The sequence below is a fragment of the Salvelinus fontinalis genome, chromosome 32 (assembly GCF_029448725.1).
Source record: "Salvelinus fontinalis isolate EN_2023a chromosome 32, ASM2944872v1, whole genome shotgun sequence".
Lineage (NCBI taxonomy): Eukaryota > Metazoa > Chordata > Actinopteri > Salmoniformes > Salmonidae > Salvelinus > Salvelinus fontinalis.
In genome coordinates, this window is record NC_074696.1 from 33910828 (window position 1) to 33925301 (window position 14474).

The window sequence follows — 14474 nt, forward strand, 5'->3', positions numbered from 1 at the left end:
CTCTGCGGTCCAACTCATCCTAACCATCTCTATTGGGTTGAGGTCAGGTGATTGTGGAGGCTAGATCCTCTGATTTAGCACTCCAAATAGCCCTTACACAGCCTGGAGGAATGTTGGGTCATTGTCCAGTTGAAAAACAAATGATAGTCACACTAAGCGCAAACCAGATGGGATGGCGTATCGCTGCAGAATGCTGTGGGTGCCATGCTGGTTAAGTGTGCCTTGAATTCTAAATCAATCACAGACAGTGTCACCAGCAAAGCACCCTCACACCATCACACCTCCTCCAAGTCTCTTCTTATTATTGGTATCATTTAGTAGTTGTTTCTTTGCAGCAATTCAACAATGAAGGCCTGATTCATGCAGTCATCTCACTCTCTTCTCTCCCTCTCTCTCTCTAATGTCGAGAACTGTTCTATAATTTAACATGTTTCTTGTTTGTCTATCTTTTCTATGTCTTTGTCTACATGTTTACAACTAGCAAGGGGAAGATATCAGAATAGCAACATTGGGAACAATAGCATATTGTACAGGATACATTTGTACTGTAGTGAAGCCGTCTCTATATTAATGCAAAGCCTCTTTCATGATCATGTGAAACGTCAATTGCTATGGAAATGCTGGGATGTGTTTTTCAATGATGTTAAAGGTAATTATGATGCAACTATGATGGTGATACGATATGGATTACAATTATCATCCTCAATATTAAGGCTATACGCACTACATGTTACACACATAGACACTCAACCATGCAAATTGGTGGGGTTATTATTTATTTGGACATCACACATTATAGTCTTACTCTTAAACAGACATCATACACACTCACTAAATCACATCCAATATCATACACATTAACCTACTCAGATTTACTACACAAATAATATCTTGTCGCAATTTTCTAACATCTGTGGCATTGGCTCACAGGCAAACATGCAAGGGAATAAAACAAATATTGCTAGAACCTATTTCTTGAATTCTAAATTCTAATTTCAAAAACATTTGAAAGATCTAATGGAAGCAACTTTACAAGCACTTATTATGGTCAATTTATACTGAGAATAGTATCTAGTTATAGTAAGGGGTGAAATAAGTATTGCCAGTTATAACTGTAACGGTTTTGCAGATTATTAAAAAAACGAAGATCAGTCTTTACGTGGCTTAAAGAAAAGGAATATAACATATACTGCTTCCAGGAAACTCACTCTACATCCTTAGATGAAGTTCCGTGTAAAAGGGAATGGGGTGGTGAAATTATTTTCTGTCATGGACAAAGGAACTTAAAAGTTGTGAAGAAAGGCCTCCCGGGTGGCGCAGTGGTCTAGGGCACTGCATCGCAGTGCTAACTGCGCCACCAGAGTCTCTGGGTTCGCGCCCAGGCTCTGTCGCAGCCGGCCGCGACCGGGAGGTCCGTGGGGCGACGCACAATTTGGCTAGCGTCGTCCGGGTTAGGGAGGGTTTGGCCGGTAGGGATATCCTTGTCTCATCGCGCTCCAGCGACTCCTGTGGCGGGCCGGGCGCAGTGCGCGCTAACCAAGGGGGCCAGGTGCACGGTGTTTCCTCCGACACATTGGTGCGGCTGGCTTCCGGGTTGGAGGTGCGCTGTGTTAAAGAAGCAGTGCGGCTTGGTTGGGTTGTGCTTCGGAGGACGCATGGCTTTCGACCTTCGTCTCTCCCGAGCCCGTACGGGAGTTGTAGCGATGAGACAAGATAGTAATTACTAGCGATTGGATACCACGAAAATTGGGGAGAAAAGGGGGGAAAATATATTTTAAAAAAATAAAAAAAATAAAATGATGATATTAATTAACAAAATAGTCAGAAATAGTCAGCAACTAGTCAGGAATGATTCGCAAGGAAGGTGGATTTTTTTTAAATATGAAAGGGGACAAAAAAGACATTTGTCTCATTATACTCACCCCCCCCCCCCCCCCCCCCCCCCCCCCCCCCCAATTGGTAGTAGTTGCAGTCTTGTCTCATCGCTGTAACTCCCGTACGGACTCGGGAGAGGCGAAGGTCAAGAGCCATGCGACCTCGAAACACAACCCAACCTAGCCGCACTGCTTCTTGACACAACACACATCCAACCCGGAAGCCAGCCACACCAATGTGTTGGAGGAAACACCGTACACCTGGCAACCTGGTCAGCGTGCACTGTGCCCGGCCCGCCACAGGAGTCGCTAGTGCGCGATGAGACAAGGATATCCCTGCCGGCCAAACCCTCCCTAACCCGGACAACGCTGGGCCAATTGTGCCTCGCCCCATGGACCTCCTGGTGGCACAGCCTTAGACTACAGCGCCACCCGTGAGGCCCTGGCTCATTAATCTCTATGGTCCAAATCAGGATGATCCATACTTCTTTGAAAATATTTATACCAATTTATTGAACTTAGAGGCAAACAAATGATCAAATCATCATGGTGGGAAGAGTCAATGAACCATAAAGGAAATCACTCAACAAACTATCATCACTCTTAAGGAAATCACAAATGTTATGGACACATTAGAAATAATGGAAATTTGGAGTCTAAAAAACCCCGACCTAGTGAGATATACATGGAGGAGACATAATCAAGCTAGTCATCTTGACTACTTTCTTGTCTCTTTCTCTCTTGCATCAAAGGTTTAAAAAGTTAATAGGAGATAGAATGCGATGGGATCATCTTCTAATTGGCCTTCACATAACTCTTATAAAATGTCCATGTGGACGGGAATATTGGAAATGTAATCAAAGTTTACTGAAGGACAACTTATTTTTAACTAAGACAAAATAATTTATAACTGAATTTTTGCAGTAGAATATAGGTTAATCAAATCCCCTTATTGTTTGGGATACCTTCAAATGCACTGTCAGAGGTCATTCAAATCAAAATTTATCTCTAATAAAAAAGCCGTTTCTGGCAAAAGAGACAAGACTAACAAGGGAAATAGATGAACTAATAGTACAGGTAGATAGCAATGCAAATGATACTACAGAGATACAAAATAAGTTAGAGGAAAAACCAAAAGAACTTGAGGTACTTATTCAAGAACGATCTAATGTAATCTATTACAAAAATAAAGCAAACTGGGTGGAATATGGAGACAAATGCACAAATGTCTTCCTATATCTCCTACACAGGAACGCTAACAAAAAGAATTTGCAGAAACTCGTTACTGAAGACGGAGTCATCTATGATTCTCTGAAATATATTATAAAAGAGGAAGATAAATATTTTAAGCAGATGTTCTCTTTTCTGTCTCATCCTCTCCCACTCAATTAAGATTATGGTAAGGAATTCTTTCCAAATAGTAAAATAGTAAAAAAAAAAATGGAAAATTAACAAATGAATAGAAAGATCAGTGCGAAGGCCAAATTACAGAGGAATAACTTTTTGAGGCTATTAAATCCTTTCAGGCTGGAAAAACTCCAGGGCTTGATGGCATACCGGTAGAGGTATACAGTGGCTTGCGAAAGTATTCACCCCCCTTGGCATTTTTCCTATTTTGTTGCCTATTTTGTTGCCTGGAATTAAAATACATTTTTGGGGGGTTTGTATCATTTGATTTACACAACATGCCTACCACTTTGAAGATGCAAAATATTTTTTATCGTGAAACAAACAAGAAATAAGACAAAAAAACAGAAAACTTGAGCGTGCATAACTATTCATCCCCCCAAGTCAATACTTTGTAGAGCCATCTTTTACAGCAATTACAGCTGTAAGTCTCTTGGGGTATGTCTCTATAAGCTTGGCACATCTAGCCACTGGGATTTTTACCCATTCTTCAAGGCAATACTGCTCCAGCTCCTTCAAGTTGGATGGGTTCTGCTGGTATACAGCAATCATTAAGTCATACCACAGATTCTCAATTGGATTGAGGTCTGGGCTTTGATTTTGCCATTCCAAGACATTTAAATGTGTTACTTTAGCAGTATGCTTAGGGTAATTGTTCTGCTGGAAGGAGAACCTCCATCCCAGTCTCAAATCTCTGGACGACTGAAACAGGTTTCCGTCAAGAATTTCCCTGTATTTTGCGCCATCCATCATTCCTTAAATTCTCGCCAGTTTCCCAGTCTCTGTCGATGAAAAACATCTCCACAGCATAATGCTGCCTCCACCATTCTTCACTGTGGGGATGGTGTTCTCGGAGTGATAAGAGGTGTTGGGATTGCACCAGACATAGCGTTTTCCTTGATGGCCAAAAAGCTAAATTTTAGTCTCATCTGACCAGACTACCTTTTCCATATGTTTCGGGAGTCTCCCACATGCCCTTTGGCAAACACCAAACGTGTTTGTTTTTTTCTTTAAGAAATGGCTTTTTTCTGGCCACTCTTTGGTAGAGCCCAGCTCTGTGGAGTGTATGGCTTAAAGTGGTCCTATGGACAGATACTCCAATCTCAGGGAGCTTTGCAGCTCGTTCAGGGTTATCCTTGGTCTTTTTGTTGCCTCTCTGATTCATGCCCTCCTTGCCTGGTCCGTGAGTTTTGGTGGGCGGCCCTCTCTTGGCAGGTTTGTTGTTGTGCCATATTCTTTAATGACCCAACCCTGATCTGATCTGTACTTCTCCACAACTTTGTCCCTGACCTGTTTGGAGAGCTCCTTGTTCTTCATGGTGCTGCTTGCTTGGTGGTGCCACTTGCTTGGTGGTGCCCCTTGCTTGGTGGTTGCAGACTCTGGGGTCTTTCAGAACAGGTGTACATATACTGAGATCATTTGACAGATCATATGACACTTAGATTGCACACATGGGGACTTTATTTAACTAATTATGTGACTTCTAAAGGTAATTGTTTGCACCAGGTCTTATTTAGGAGATTCATAGCAAAGGGGTGAATAGATACAGTATGCACCCACCACTTTTCCATTTTTATTTTATAGAATTTTTTGAAACAAACACTTTTTTTCATTTCACTTCATCAATTTGGACTATTTTGTGTATGTCCATTATATGACATCCAAATAAAAATACATTTAAATTACAGGTTGTAATGCAACAAAATAGGAATAGGGGGATGAATACTTTTGCAAGGCACTGTATCAAGCCTTTTTTGATATGCTAATAGGTCCATTGTTAGATTGATTTAACTATTCCTATAGAAATGGTAGTCTGTCAGGTACTCAGCAGGAAGGTCTGATTTCACTATTATTAAAACAAGACCAAGATGGCAAATATAAAGATCCAGTCTATCTAAAAAACTGGACGCCCCTTACACTTCAATGTTGGGATGCTAAAATACTAGCGAAATGCAAAGCACTTAGAATTAAAAAGGTTTTACCAGGTATTGTTCATCCTGATCATACAGGAGTTTTTTTACATGGAAGATACACTGGAGATAATATATGACAACTACTAGAAATAATAGAACATCATCAAACATCTAAGAAGCCAGGCCTGGTATTTATAGCAAATTTTGAAAAGGCCTTTGATAAAGTAAGACTGGATTTTATTTATAAATGCCTGGATTTTTTTCCATTTCGGGGGTTCTCTTATAAAATGGGTAAAACTAATATATAGCTACCCCAGGTGTAAAATAGTAAAAAGCGGCTACTTCTCAGAGAGTTTTGAATTGTCAAGAGGAGTTAAACGAGGTTGTCCGCTGTCACCATATCTATTCATTATGGCCATCGAAATGCTAGCTATTAAAATCAGATCCAATAAAATTAGAGGATAAGAAATCCAAGGCTTAAAAACAAAGGTGTCCATGTATGCCGATGACTCAAGTTTTAAATAAGTCCGCAAGCTAGATCCCTGCAATATCTTACTGAAGATCTAGATGACTTTCTAGACTCTCTGGACTTAAACCAAATTATGATAAGTGTACAATATTACATATTGGATCTTTAAAAAATACAACTTGTCATTACCCTGCAGTTTACCTATAAAATGAGCTGACGGTGAAGTAGACATTCTTGGTATTCATATCACAAAATATATAAATGAGCTCTCCACAATGAATTTCAATAGAAAACTAGATCCTGCAACCATGGACAGGTAAATATCTGTCTATTTATGGAAAAATTGCCCTGATTAACTCTTTGTTCATAGCTTAAATTCTTGTGAATATAACTGCACTGTCCAATTGACAGGTGCTATTACTGCGAGAGAAGAAAATGCCATTTTATTGTTTGAGGAGCCCTCCTAATATCAAAACACGGTTTTCACTGCAATAGGTTTGATAAATTCAGCTCTGAAGGTGAATTGCATACTTACATTCTGAAATCTTGCTCTGATGAATCATCCAAAGGGTCCTAGAGATAACATGAAGCGTTGTTTTGTTAGATAAAATCCTATTTCATATCCTAAAAAGGTCCATATATCATGCACGGTCGATTTTGTATTTCCACTCGTTCAAATTGCAAAGAAAGGAATCTATGAAAATCTCACACGTTGTTTCAACGAGTCAAATCACCTCCGTATGTATTCCTCAGAGATCCTAGAAGGTAACAAGACTTCACTATATCATTACGGGTGTAGTATATCCTATAGGACACCATATTTGGTCAGAGAGCGACGCCTTCATGGCACGCCGATGACGCGGGCGGCCATCACTTGAACGACTGTACTTTTGTCAAACAAGCACCAATCGTGGTCAAACAAAGCTAGCTAGATAGCCAATGAGCTGGGCTTTACAGGAGTATCCAGAAACCACGTACAGTTGAAGTCGGAAGGTTACATACACCTTTACCAAATACATTTAAACTCAGTTTTTCACATTTCCTGACATTTAATCTTAGAAAAAAATCCCTGTCTTAGCTCAGTTAGGATCACCACTTTATTTTAAGAATGTGAAATGTCAGAATAATAGCAGAGAGAATTATTTATTTCTGTAACAATCTTCGTCTGGAGAAAGAGAGGAGGACCAAAGCGCAGCGTGGTAAGTGTTCATGATGAAACTTTAATAGAACAAATGGAACACTGAAATACAAAACAATAAATTGAACGAACGAAAACCGAAACAGTTCCATGTGGAACGCACAGACACGGAAGACAACCACCCACAAAACACAACAGAAAACAGGCTACCTAAATATGGTTCCCAATCAGAGACAGTGACTAACACCTGCCTCTGATTGAGAACCATATAAGGCCAAACGAAAAACCCAACATAGAAACACAAACATAGATAACCCACGCCCTGACCATACTAAAACAAAGAAAATAGAAAAGAACTAAGGTCAGAACGTGACAGAACCCCCCCCCCCCCCCCCCAAGGTGCGGACTCCGGCCGCAAAACCTGAACCTATAGGGGAGAGTCTGGGTGGGCATCTGTCCGCGGTGGCGGCTCTGGCGCTGGACGTGGACCCCACGCCACCATAGTCTTAGTCCACTTCAGTAGCGTCTTTAGAGCGGCGACCCTCGCCGCCGACCTAGGACTGGCAACCCTACTAAAGGGCCCCACTGGACTGAGGGGCAGCTCCGGACTGAGGGGCAGCTCCGGACTGAGGGGTAGCTCAGGACTGAGGGGCAGATGGCTCAGGTCTCCTACCTGGCTTAGCCACACTCCACGTGTGCCTCCCCCCCAAGACATTTTTGGGGCTGCCTCTCTGGCTTCCAGCCGCGTTTTCTTGCAGCCTTCTCATACCACCGCCTCTCCGCTTTCGCTGCTTCCAGATCAGCCTTGGGGCGGCGATACTCTCCAGCTTGTGCCCAGGGTCCCTTGCCGTCTAGAATTTCCTCACAGGTCCAGGAGTCCTGCGATTGCTGCTGCTTCTGCTGCCCGTTACCACGCTGCTTGGTCCTTTGGTGGTGGGTGGTTCTGTAACGATCTTCGTCTGGAGAAAGAGAGGAGGACCAAAGCGCAGCGTGGTAAGTGTTCCTGATGAAACTTTAATAGAACAAACTGAACACTGAAATACAAAACAATAAATTGAACGAACGAAAACCGAAACAGTTCCGTGCGGAACACACAGACACGGAAGACAACCACCCACAAAACACAACAGAAAACAGGCTACCTAAATATGGTTCCCAATCAGAGACAATGACTAACACCTGCCTCTGATTGAGAACCATATCAGGCCAAACGAAAAACCCAACATAGAAACACAAACATAGATAACCAACCAAAATCACGCCCATACTAAAACAAAGAAAATACAAAAGAACTAAGGTCAGAACGTGACAATTTCAGCTTTTATTTCTTTCATCACATTCACAGTGGGCCAGAAGTTTACATACACTCAATTAGTATTTGGTAGCAATGCCTTGAAATTGCTTAGCTTGGGTCAAACCTTTCAGGTAGCCTTCCACAAGCTTCCCACAATAAGTTGGGGGAAGTTTGGCCCATTCTTCCTGACAGAACTGGTGTAACTGAGTCAGGTTTGTAGGCCTCCTTGCTCGCACACGCTTTTTAAGTCCTGCCCACAAATGTTCTATAGGATTGAGGTCAGGGCTTTGTGATGGCCACTCCAATACCTTGACTTTGTTGTCCTGAAGCCATTTTGCCACAACTTTGGAAGTATGCTTGGGGTCATTGTCCATTTGGAAGACCCATTTGCGACCAAGCTTTAACTTCCTGACTGATGTCTGATGTTGCTTCAATATATCCACATAAGTTTTTCCCCTCAGGAGGCCATCTATTTTGTGAAGTGCACCAGTCCCTCCTGCAGCAAAGCACCCCCACAACATGATGCTGCCACCCCCGTGCTTCACGGTTGGGATGGTGTTCTTCGGCTTGCAAGCCGCCCCCTTTTTCCTCCAAACATAACGATGATCATTATGGCCAAACAGTTCTATTTTTGTTTCATCAGACCAGAGGACATTTCTCCAAAAAGTATGATCTTTGCCCACATGTGCAGTTGCAAACCGTAGTCTGGCATTTTTATGACGGTTTTGCAGCAGTGGCTTCTTCCTTGCTGAGCAGCCTTTCAGGTTTTGTCGATATAGGACTCGTTTTACTAGGATATAGATACTTATGTACCTGTTTCCTTCAGCATCTTCACAAGATCCTTTTCTGTTGTTCTGGGATTGATTTGCACTTTTTGCACCAAAGTACGTTCATCTCTAGGAGACAGAAGGCGTCTCCTTCCTGAGCGGTATGACGGCTGCGTGGTCCCATGGTGTTTATACTTGCGTACTATTGTTTGTACAGATGAACATGGTACCTTCAGGCATTTGGAAACTGCTACCAAGGATGAACCAGACTGCTGGAGCTCTACAATTTATTTCTGAGGTCTGATTTCTTTTGATTTTCCTGTAATGTCAAGCAAAGAGGCACAAATTATGTCAATTAGCCTATCAGAAGCTTCTAAAGCCAGGACATGATTTTCTGAAATGTTCCAAGCTGTTTAAAGGCACAGTCAACTTAGTGTATGTAAACTTCTGATCCTCTGGAATTGTGATACGGTGAATTATGAAATAATCTGTCTGTAAACAATTGTTGGGAAAATTACTTGTGTCATGCACAAAGTAGATGTCCTAACCGACTTGCCAAAACTATAGTTTGTTAACAATAAATTTGTGGAGTGGTTGAAAAACGAGTTTTAATGACTCCAACCTAAGTGTATCTAAACTTACGACTTCAACTGTATATAATTAATATGAATTGGGTGGGTTGAGATTATTAAATCTAAAAGCCCTAAACCTCACTCTAAAAGCTTCACTTATTCCAAAGTGTTACTTGAACCCCAAATGGTTCTCAGGTATATTAATAAGAAAAGCTCATTCATTGTTTAAAAATTTCCTTTTTACCATTGTGCAGATTGCCATGTTTGATTATCGATTAATTGAAAATGATGCTTTTATCAAGTATCTCTCTTTCAAACAAGCATTGCAGAGCTGTGTATGGACCCTGAAACGTTTGGTATGAATATTAGTTCAGAACCTATCTATGAACCTCAGCTATCATAGTTGTTGTATCAACTTAATTTCTGAACGGCATTAATAAAGCCTATGTGTAACCGGTGTGAAATGGCTAGCTAGTTAGAGAGGTGCGAGCTAATAGCGTTTCAATCGGTGACGTCACTCGCTCTGAGACCTTGAAGTAGTTGTTCCCCTTGTTCTGCAACGAGCGATGGGTAACGGTGCTTCGAGGGTGGCTGTTGTCAATGTGTGCAGAGGGTCCCTGGTTCAAGCCCAGGTAGGGGCTTGAGTTGTCTGCTAAAGTGGTAATAAATTATAGTGAGCCTTCAGGAGAATAAATTATATTGTGTGTGCACTGGGAGGTTGGAAGGAACTTTTGAACCTGTTTTATATTGGTCAGGAGGAGGAGATTTATTCTGTAACCTATGACGTCATATCTTGTATATAAACTGTTGTTTATGGTCAAATGGTAGCATGCTCCGAGAATAAATACTATTATCTAATTTTAATAAGACTGTATCCTGTCCATTTTATGTTAATAAGTATCTTACAAATTCTTATAAATAGACAGATTGATTTTAATGAATGAGTACATTAGAGGAATTATTTAATTGCACTAACAATAACACAATAAACAAGTCAATGACACAGTAGAGACAAAAAAGTATATACAGTATACAGTGTGTGCAAAAGGCATGAGGAGGTAGGCAATAAATAGGCCATAGGAGCGAATATTTACAATTTAGCAGATTAACACTGGAGTGATAAATGAGCAGATGATGATGTGCAAGTAGAGATACTGGTGTACAAAAGAGCAGAAAAGTAAATAAATAAAAACAGTATGGGGATGAGGTAGGTAGATTGGGTGGGCTATTTACAGATGGACTATGTACAGCTGCAGCAATCGGTTAGCTGTTCAGATAGTTGATATTTAAAGTTGGTGAGGGAAATAAAAGACTCCAACTTCAGCGATTTTTGCAATTCATTCCAGTCACTGGCAGCAGAGAACTGGAAGGAAAGGCGGCCAAATGAGATGTTGGCTTTGGGGATAATCAGTGAGATATACCTGCTGGAACGTGTGCTACGGGTGGGTGTTGTTATCGTGACCAGTGAACTGAGATAAGGTGGAGCTTTACCTAGCATAGACTTATAGATGACCTGGAGCCAGTGGGTCTGGCGATGAATATGGTGCGAGAGCCAGCCGACTAGAGCATACAGGTCGCAGTGGTGGGTGGTATAAGGTGATTTGGTAACAAAATGGATGGCACTGTGATAGACTGCATCCAGTTTGCTGAGTAGAGTATTGGAAGCTATTTTGTAGATGACATCGCCAAAGTCGAGGATCGGTAGGATAGTCAGTTGTACTAGGGTAAGTTTGGCGGCGTGAGTGAAGGAGGCTTTGTTGCGAATTAGAAAGCCGATTCTAGATTTGATTTTGGATTGGAGATGTTTAATATGAGTCTGGAAGGAGAGTTATCAGTCTAGCCAGACCCCTAGGTATTTATAGTTGTCCACATATTCTAGGTCGGAACCATCCAGGGTGGTAATGCTAGTCGGGCGGGCGGGTGCGGGCAGCGAATGGTTGAAAAGCATGCATTTGGTTTTACTAGCTTTTAAGAGCAGTTGGAGGCCACGGAAGGAGTGTTGTATGACATTGAAGCTTGATTAGAGGTTAGTTAGCACAGTGTCCAAGGAAGGGCCAGAAGTATACAGAATGGTGTCGGCAGCGTAGAGGTGGATCAGGGAATCGCCCTCAGCAAGAGCGACATCATTGATATATACAGAGAAAAGAGTTGGCCCGAGAATTGAACCCTGTGGTACCCCCATAGAGACTGCCAGAGGTCCGGACAACATGCCCTTCGATTTGACACACTGAACTCTGTCTGCAAAGTAGTTGGTGAACCAGGCGAGGCAGTCATTAGAAAAACCAAGGCTATAAGAATACGGTGATTGACAGAGTTGAAAGCCTTGGCCAGGTCGATGAAGACGGCTGCACAGTACTGTCTTTTATCGATGGCGGTTATGATATCGTTTAGTACCTTGAGCGTGGCTGAGGTGCACCCGTGACCGGCTCGGAAGCCAGTGGTCAGTGATCTGTTTATTAACTTGGCTTTCGATGACTTTAAATAGGCAGGGCAGGATGGATATAGGTCTGTAACAGTTTGGGTCTAGGGTGTCACCTCCTTTGAAGAGGGGGATAACCGCAGCAGCTTTCCAATCTTTTAGGATCTCGGACGATACGAAAGAGAGGTTGAACAGGCTGGTAATAGGGGTTGCAACAATGGCGGCATGTAGTTTTAGAAAGAGAGGGTCCAGATGATCTATTCCAGCTGATTTGTACGGGTCCAGGTTTTGCAGCTCTTTCAGAACATCTGCTGTCTGGATTTGGGTGAAGGAGAAGCTGGGGAGGCTTGGGCGAGTAGCTGCGGGGGGGGGGAGCAGAGCTGTTGGCCGGGGTTGGAGTAGCCAGGAGGAATGCATGGCCAGCCGTTCAAGAAATGCTTATTGAAATTTTCGATTATCATGGATTTATCAGTGGTGACCGTGTTACCTAGCCTCAGTGCACCTAGCCTCAGTGCCTCACTGCAGTGTGCAGCTGGAAGGAGGTGTTCTTGTTCTCCATGGTCTTTACAGTGTCCCAAAACTTTTTGGAGTTAGAGCTACAGGATGCAAATTTCTGCTTGAAAAAGCTAGCCTTTGCTTTCCTGACTGACTGTGTGAATTGGATTCCTGACTTCCCTGAACAGTTGCATATCGCGGGGACTATTCGATGCTATTGCAGTCCGCCACAGGATGTTTTTGTGCTGGTCAAGGACAGTCAGATCTGGAGTGAACCAAGGGCTATATCTGTTCTTAGTTCTGCATTTCTTGAACGGGGCATGCTTATCTAAGATGGTGAGGAAATGACTTTTAAAGAATGACCAGGCATCCTCGACTGACGGGATGCGGTCAATATCCTTCCAGGATACCCTGGCCAGGTCGATTAGAAAGGCCTGCTCGCAGAAGTGTTTTAGGGAGAGTTTGACAGTGATGAGGGGTGGTCGTTTGTCTATAACAGGCGTCAACAGTGAGAGACTTATTTCTGGAGAGGATCATTTTTAAAATTGGAAGATCAAATTGTTTGGGTATAGACCTGGAAAGTATGACAGAACTTTGCAGGCTATCTCTGCAGTAGATTGCAACTTCTCCCCCTTTGGCAGTTCTATCTTTTTTTTTTTTCTTCTTTTTTTTTAATCCCATTTTTCTCCCCAATTTTCGTGGTATCCAATCGCTAGTAATTACTACCTTGTCTCATCGCTACAACTCCCGTACGGGCTCGGGAGAGACGAAGGTCGAAAGCCATGCGTCCTCCGAAGCACAACCCAACCAGCCGTACTGCTTCTTAACACAGCGCGCCTTTAACCCGGAAGCCAGCCGCACCAATGTGTCGAAGGAAACACCGTGTACCTGGCCCCCTTGGCTGGCGCGCACTGCGCCCGGCCCGCCACAGGAGTCGCTGGAGCGCGATGAGACAAGGATATCCCTACCGGCCAAACCCTCCCTACCCCGGACGACGCTATGCCAATTGTGCGTCGCCCCACGGAGCCCCCGGTCGCGGCCGGCTGCGACAGAGCCTGGGCGCGAACCCAGAGACTCTGGTGGCGCAGTTAGCACTGCGATGCAGTGCCCTAGACCACTGGCAGTTCTATCTTGACGGAAAATGTTGTAGTTGGGTATGGAAATCTCAGAATTGTTGGTGGCGTTCCTAAGCCAGGGTTCAGACACGGCAAGGACATCAGGGTTGGCGGAGTGTGCTAAAGCAATGAGTAAAATAAACTTAGGGAGGACCCTTCTGATGTTGACATGCATGAAACCAATGATTTTTTGATCACAGAAGTCAACAAATGAGGGTGCCTGGGGACACGCAGGGCCTGGGTTTACCTCCACATCACCCAAGGTACAGAGGAGGAGTAGGATGAGGGTACGGCTAAAGGCTATCAAAACTGGTCGCCTATAGCGTTGGGGACAAAGAATAAAAGGAGCAGATTTCTGGGCGTGGTAGAATAGATTCAGGGCATAATGTGCAGACAGGGGTATGGTGGGGTGCGGGTACAGTGGAGGTAAGCCCAGGCACTGAGTGATGATAAGAGAGGTTGTATCTCTGGATAAGCTGGTTATAATGGGTGAGGTTACGGCATGTGTGGGAGGTGGGACAAAGGAGGTATCAGAGGTATAATGAGTGGAACTAGGGGCTCTATTGTAAACTAAAACAATGATAACTAACCTAAACAACAGTATACAAGGCATTCCAAGGCCCTCTTCCATATGACCGTTCAATCTAAAGCATCAGATTTTTAGGATACGTCAATACAGCCCAGTGCTGCTGACCTGAGATGCCAACTTCGTAGGTGTCCGCTCTGACTTCCTTTGTGTCGGAAAAAAGTTGCTTTCAGAACAATTATTTTTGATGAAAAATAAAAAAGATTTTGCTCTCGACAAAAAGACACAAATGTACCTCCATAGCATATAACAATTTGCCTGTGAATAACCACACCTTCATACAAACGTGCTACTGTATGTAGAATTCTTGACGCACAACCGAAGATGCTGCCATATCCTGCCAGCACGCCCACAAGCGAGCCACTCAGGAGCAGAATGATGACGCATGGAAGAGGGAAAGGAATGAGATTGGAACAACAATTTGT